Below are 7,428 nucleotides of genomic sequence, written 5' to 3' on the forward strand. Positions count from 1 at the left end.
CTCTCCAGATTTCACTTAAATGGACATCTAATTGGAGGAATAGAACATGGGAAGTTTGAACAAGTCATGATCAGCTCTGGACAGGGTACCATGACTATTTGATTCATGTTTAGTTTGATGATTCTTTCTTTCTGCTAATTTTGTCTTTGGCAAAATAACAATGATGCTAACAATCTAGTGCCCATTAACAGACACAGCCTGTGAGCTCCCAGTTCTGAGCAGTCCCTACAAGTTTGGATGCTATCTCTCACTACCAAAGAAATCTAAAAGATAATAAAAAAGAGGATAGCATGTCCTGGACATATACAGCATTTTAGCCCAGCAAAATTAGTCTGTTATTATATTCCTGAGAAATAAGATACATTTATGTCATGGAAATTGCTGAATAAAGGATGAGAGATTTCATGTCGTATTTACATTTTCTAATCTGAAGATTAAATCAAGCAAGGTTTTTGTTACCTTCAAAATTATTTTACCCACATCCTCACTTGTATTCCCCATAGATAAAAAAAGAAGCAAGGCTTCAATTAATGTTTTCTGCTTTCACACAAAAGAGATCACATAGAAAAGATGAAAGTTGTGTTTTACTACATATGAAAGACTCTTTGCTAATTCCACCTAATAATAACTGAATAAGTTATATAATTATGAAGTTTTGCTATCTTGCTGAATGTGCCATGACACCATATCTCAAAGTTCTAGTTTTAAAATAAATTATATTATAAATGTATTAAGTTCTTTGAGGCAGAGTTTTCTGTCTGGCTTATTTTGTTCTTTCTTCAGAGCATAAGTGTAATTACTTGAATGGTTTAATATAATTACATCCTAAATGTATAATATTAGGCTTCATTCACACTATTCTAACTCCTGGCATCCTCTTAATTAATTGAATAAAAACAAGTAGAGATATTATTCCATAGTAAATACCCAACAGAACAGTTTCCTATTAGTGGAGAAATCACACATTCTGTCTTAATACAATAGTTCCATTACTCCAAGGGACATCAGTTTAGACCTCTGACATACCATTTACACATTTTGACCATATATGATTATCCAGTTAGTTCACTCTCTACGAAAGATAACAAAAAGCACTTATTATGTTTCCCACATACAAAGAGAGCATCATTTACAAAACACAGATAATTCACAGGTTCAAAGTCCTACCAAAGCTGTGAGAGAATAAGTTAAAAGAGGCAGATTAAGTAAACCATGCAGCTGTTGCTCTTGGACCAAGAATTCCTTTTTCTCAGATGAATGGCTTTGTCACAGACTCTGGAGACATGTAGCTCTCTCTGGCTCTCTGGGAGATTTTCTACTTCATCCAACCTATTTAAATCATAACGATATGTCCCACTTAATAAACAAGAGAATAATTTTTTTCTGTAAAAATGTTTTATAGAAAATTGAAAAATATCAAAAGGAAAGATAAAGAATGGGATTTTGCACTGCCTAATAGCCTGACATTAAAGGACTTTGATGAGAGCAATGGATTCAAGACTCATCAAGTAGGGGAAGATATTGAACCATGGTATTCCAGATCCAAGATGAGCAAATTAGATAGACTTCAGAATTTCCTTTGCCTGCATTTTAAGACAAAATTGAAAATAAAATCAAAATACTTAGTCTCAAAACCAAAAAAAAATCTTTGAATTTAAAGTACAGAAAAAACTTCACCATTTTAAATTAGAGTTAAATTCAATTGGATGCTAATATCAACAGATTTTCTCTTTTATACTGTTTGGACATCTCTCCCCATTAGATCCAAGGATTTAAGTATAATCCATCAGTGTCACCCTGTGATATTCTCCATGAAGAATGAATGTAACACAGTAAGAGAAATATTTTTACCTTTAGTGTGTGAATTCTAGAATTATATTTAACTGTAAAGAATGTTTACTCAAAATTAACTGTAAAATTTAAATTTTAAAGTAATGCTTGTTTTATGTTTGCAATGCTACCATTCTGAAGATAGATTATCTTGCAATTCAGAGTGAAACAGCCACCTTACACCTGTTCTAGAGTTGAATATTCAATTTCTTTACTGCAGCAGCACATTGTTGAAGGGGTTTTCCTATTATGGCAAGTTAGTCTGTATATAATTATGGGCTTGAGCATGTAGATATGTTTTTGTTAGCTCTGTTTATAATTTTTATGTTGGGATAACTTGCCTTGACAGTTATGGCTCTGAAAGGAGCCAAGGAGGGCACTAATAGACATTATGATCATAGTTCAGTCAACATTGTAGAAGTTACTTTTTCAGAGGTACTAGCTTCTGCTTTGGCAAGAAAAATGTCCTTGCTACAGCCCTACTGATGACACTTGGTGTTTTATTAAACTACAGTAAAAATTAACTCTTCAAGCCTTAATAATGAGTATATGAATATGGTTATTGTGTCCAGTCACCCTTATATAAAAACATAACTTGTATGTTTATTCTCCAGCCTTAGCTATTGCATTTAGGTATTTTTTCCATCGTTATCAATAAATGCACAAAGTCAGGACAGTCTTTGGTTTGTGTCAAACCATGACATGAGTCTGTAGCAGAAGAAAAATCACCAGGTGTGATATCAAGGAAGGAATCAGACTAAGACCTGACATTCACATATCCAGGAGTTGTAGCAGTGAGTCTGTAACACTCTTTCAGACCCAAAATGTGTTCTGCAGCTATATTCTGTCATTTCACTTCAGCTTTCAGGATATTATCCTATCAGGTTTATCACTCTTCTTGCAAACATGTTATCTGCACGTCAGAGTGGCTTTTTCAACTGCCTGTCTACAGCAGGAAACAAAATTATTTGCCAGTCCACTGTCACAGGGGATGCAAATAAAATGACATAAAAACTGTATCTGTTCCCACATGAGAAAAGGTCTTTGAAGCAGCCAGGCAGTGCAATGAATATTACTCAGGAGTATGAATCAACAGGTTGTTGTATAGACTGCTTGGCCTCCAAAGCTGAGTGACGGTGTCCTCTTTATCAGCAAACATGGGCCATGGACTTAACATGACCCAGGCCCAACAGTGTTTATTTGGTTGTTTCTTCTCAATAATTGTGATTAACTGTTCTAATACCTGAACAGAAACTGAAATTTTGCTGGATCTTTCTTACTTTTAGCTCAGAACACCCTGCACTGATCCTAATTTATTTTCTCTTATTCTTCTTTTTTCAGATAAACAATAATATTAAGACCACTGAAGAAAGAATCTTTAAAAAATCACATCATTAAGACTATTCAGGTATTCATGAAGTACTGAAATATGGATAATGACTTGAGCATGTCAGTAAAATGATCATCTGTCCCAATTAATATTGATATATTGCAGTTGTGAAGGCTTTTAATGATCACATTACTAGGAAATTATAGCTGCTCATATAATTTGTCCTTATAATCATGTATTTATCATAGATACAAAAGACAAGTTCCCCAAGAGGACAATTAAAGCCCATATTCTGCTGATTCTTAATTGGTAGAGAAGACAGTCTTTACACTTATGTGGGGACAACTGTCTTTTTTGTCAACACAAGTCTCTTTTTAATTACAGCCTATATATGCTACACATACCGTATGTTTTATGGGCATGGGATGTAACAGCACTTCTGAAAAATATCTGCATGGGGTGGAATAGATAACCAGTTAGGCAAGAATCAGCCCAAATAACTTTCTGAAATTGTCCTTAGAGAGGGAAAAGTGATGAACTGAAAATATTAACAGTTTTTTTCTCAGCCTAATTTGGTGACTAGTTCTGTAAGAGGCTATTCAATCACAGGTTAGTTCTGCAGATCACAGATACAGTGATTGCATCACAAAATAATGCCACAGGTATTTGAATGGTGCGTTCAATAGATTTCAGAGCACTGAATTTTATAGGTTTAAAGATTAAATGAAGGCACCACTGCTAATCACTAAATCTCACTCTGCAAAATTAGTTCCCTTGTCTCATATAATTGCCTGCCTGTCTTCATGAATAGATTGCAAGTGAGTGTTGTATCTTCCATCTAGTTATGTCTGTAAATTAATCATATAGATGGCTACTTGGTATACTTTTTATTATGATTAAAAATCCTGGAGTCCTGGTGTTATAGTTTGTTGGCCATGTAATTTAGAGAGTTATCCAAGGGATCCATTTCCCCTGCAATTACAAAATGTGTCAGATTTGAGGCCCACTAAACATGCAACTCACTGTGTCTGTTCCTGCACTCCTAGGGCAGGCCTAGCCATCAATCCCAGAGGGCATTTTATTTATAAGGACTACAGTGTCACACATAGCCATAAACCAAGAACTTTGAATTGTGAAGCCATTGTTGCAGCAGCCCTTTTCTTTTGGTTGACTAGTGTAAGAATATTTACTGGTTCAATTCTGCTCAGACAGGCCCAGTGATATTGATGGTTGCTCTAATTATTAAATTAACATGAAGAGAATGCAGTTCTCAATTAAATTTCCTAACTCTGAAACTCCCCTTGGATGCACATGCACCGTGGCACATCAGGATTCTTCTTAGAGAGGAGGCAGCAAATTCTTTCTGTGTGAACCTGCAAAGTGGATTAAAGCTGCTGTTTGCAGAGAGATAGACACACACACGAGGGAGATGCAGAGGGAAACTTGGCAGGGCTCAGCAAGGAATGCCCCTCTTTAGCACATTGCAGTGGATCAGCATCACAACTCTGCAGCTTGGAAAGCCAGGACAAGACACAGCCCTCACACTGCCTGGGATTATTGGCAGGTGCCTGTAGTCAGCAGTTGCCAGAAATTAGCCCCACATGAACCAGAAGAGGCAAGAAGTCTCCAGTTCTGCTTTATTAGCTATGTATGACAAGCAAAATGATGGGCTTTGTGTCTGCCTCTCCCTACCCCTGATATTAGTGTCCAGGCAGTGCTGGATAATGAGACTGTACATACCTTGCTCCTCCAGGTCTCTTGTGAAATCACCAACTCTCCCTTAACTCTCATAAAGATCATTTGGAAGATTGACTGGAGCTTTTTTGCCTTGGGTTCTGTGCTTTTATTATACAATGCTCAACTTTCTTTTTTTTTTTTTAATATAGTTCTTTATTATAAAAAATACTTTTTTATTATTATGTTTTTCCTTGGGGATGTTTTTTGTGTTTACGTCTAATTGTGTGTCTAGATTCCCTCAGGGAACTTGAGTGGGCTCTCTAATACAACACATGTCCAGCTTTATAAACTAAGATTACAGGTCTGTTCTCTATTGCACTTCTACTTAAAATAAGTTACCTGTATGCAACTTTATACACACATATAGAATAATTGCCAACTATCATCTTTTCTCTCCCTCAAAAGTTGTCAGGATTTTTTTGAGGTTTTTTGGTTTGATTTTTGTTGGTTTTTTTTCTCTCATAATGTTAAAATATATGTGACCTGACAGAAATTGCAGCTATTCTTTGCAGGAGAAGCAAAATAGCCAAATGCCCAGTAAACCCCAGTGAAATCACTTAAAGCTCAGCAGAAACCTAGCCCAATTATCATTCCAAGGCTAGTTATAATTTCAAGGTAAAATGCTTATAGGATGCCTGAAGCTGGAGAATAGATTTTGCCTTCCAAATGGAAGTATGAAAATATTCCTACATATTTTAAAGTACATTTTGTTGAATAAAATCAGTAACTGGACTGATATACTTGCCTCTTATTCCTCCGTGTATTTTCCTCTTTCTTTTTTTTTCCCCTTTTTCTCAAAACCAACCAACGAAACATGAATCAACCAAAACTAAAAAACCCCTCCCCCTAAAAACCAAGCCAAATATGTACTGAAAACCTATATACTTTGACTAAAAATTAGACTTTTAGTCCCCATAAAATTTTCAATAAAATCAATAAAACAAAGAAATAGAGTTATGAAATGGAGGAAAAACAACCTGGCATCACATCACTCAGCAGAGTATGACAATCAGAATGTTAGTTCCACTAGAAGGATTCTAAGTTTGAAGATCTGAAGCCAAAAGCATCATTCCCAGACTTATCAAAACCATGTTCTTACCCTCTAGTCACAGCACAACCCAGGTCATCTGCTCTCAACCTTTCCTGCTGACACGATCATCCCACATAAATACTTAAACTCCCAGGTGAGGATCTCGGTTGCAAGGTTAAGGAGTCATGCTAACCTATTTGCTCATGGGCTCAATTAACACTAGGGGTATTGTGTATTATGACCCATCTCCAGTAGGAAATGTTGCAGCTGTTTGAATTGTAAATACTCTGAAGTCTGTTTCTCATGACAGTTTTCTGGGGGCAAGAGATCTTGGGTCAAATCCTTGATCTGAACTAGGTTTTGCTTGTCTCCCTTTGCATGGGCTTTTTCAGAGATTTTACTTCTGCTGCACAGTCTGGGATGAAGCTTTCCTGTTGTTTTTTGCTGGAGCTGGAAAATGTGTTAAGCAAGCTTTGAGTTAGATGGGAAGCTTGAGGATAACTTGAGTCAAAGGTTGGCACACTTTCTGTACAGTAAGAATCTGTTCTTCTCTCCTGAAAAGGCAAAATCAGAAAAGTAGCAGATAAAAAGAAATAAGACCCTTTTCCACCCTACCTGATAGTATCTCATTCTTGTGGAAGCTGTAAATTCAGATGACTTTAGGCAGCTGGTGCTCCAGCTGTAAATTTCACAGTATTTTTTTTAATGTGTCAGGAGATGCAGGGCTCTGACAGTGAAAACTCACTCAGAACCTGTCTCCTCTATGTGCCTCACCACTGTATTCTGCACAAATTTCTTCCAAGAGGTAAAAGATGGGCTACATAGCCCAGATGTTGTAAACACTTTCTGAATTCACCTCTGATGTAGCAAAGAAACCTTAATTCATCACCGAGAGAAGTGGAGGCAGTGTAAAGATGGGTGTGAGGAGACAATCCTCTCCTTGGTGTCCATAAGATGCTGTGGAAGGGGAGCCATGTGTGGTGGGGCTGTGTCAGCTTCAAGTCACCTCAGAAGAGTATTTCAAATGCACTTAAGTGAGTCGATGTTTGGGGCAGAACCATCAGGAAGGAATAAAGAGGTATTCACTGTCAACAGTGGGAGTTGTAACATTAATTGCAATTTTCATGTCCTTCTTCCTTTATGGAGGCCTGGAATACATTTGGCTTATTAGCTACATTTAATGAAAACTGTGTTTCTTCTCTCTCTTTTTTTCTTTTTTCTTTTTTTCCCTCTGCCCTACTCTTCTCTTGCCATCTCTTTTCTCAGACATCTATGAAAAGAATATAGTTATCTCTTGTTTTTCCCTGTGGCACAGCAATGCAGGGATCTAAGTTCTACTGATCTCAGCACTAAAGACATCACTATGCTTCTTGAGGCAGGTGGCTCACTAGCTGGATTTCACATCAGAGACAAGTAAATGGAGAGAAAAAACAGTAGTGAGAAATGTTTTGTCATCTGTGTGTCTGGAGACACAACTTGATATCACTTAAACAACTGCAGA

At 36.7% G+C, this 7,428-nt stretch overlaps 1 long non-coding RNA gene across 1 annotated transcript; it reads right to left on the reverse strand.

Annotated features, from left to right (window-relative positions):
- Window positions 1–1,183: 1,183 nt before the first annotated feature.
- On the reverse strand, window positions 1,184–4,780 carry LOC137466224 (uncharacterized). The gene is made up of 3 exons (XR_010995053.1): window positions 4,478–4,780; window positions 3,565–3,610; window positions 1,184–1,329 (listed from the first exon to the last, which is right to left on the reverse strand). It is a non-coding gene; the product is annotated as an uncharacterized lncRNA (long non-coding RNA).
- Window positions 4,781–7,428: the final 2,648 nt, after the last annotated feature.

Source organism: Anomalospiza imberbis, chromosome 2 (assembly GCF_031753505.1).
Source record: "Anomalospiza imberbis isolate Cuckoo-Finch-1a 21T00152 chromosome 2, ASM3175350v1, whole genome shotgun sequence".
NCBI classification, from domain to species: domain Eukaryota; kingdom Metazoa; phylum Chordata; class Aves; order Passeriformes; family Viduidae; genus Anomalospiza; species Anomalospiza imberbis.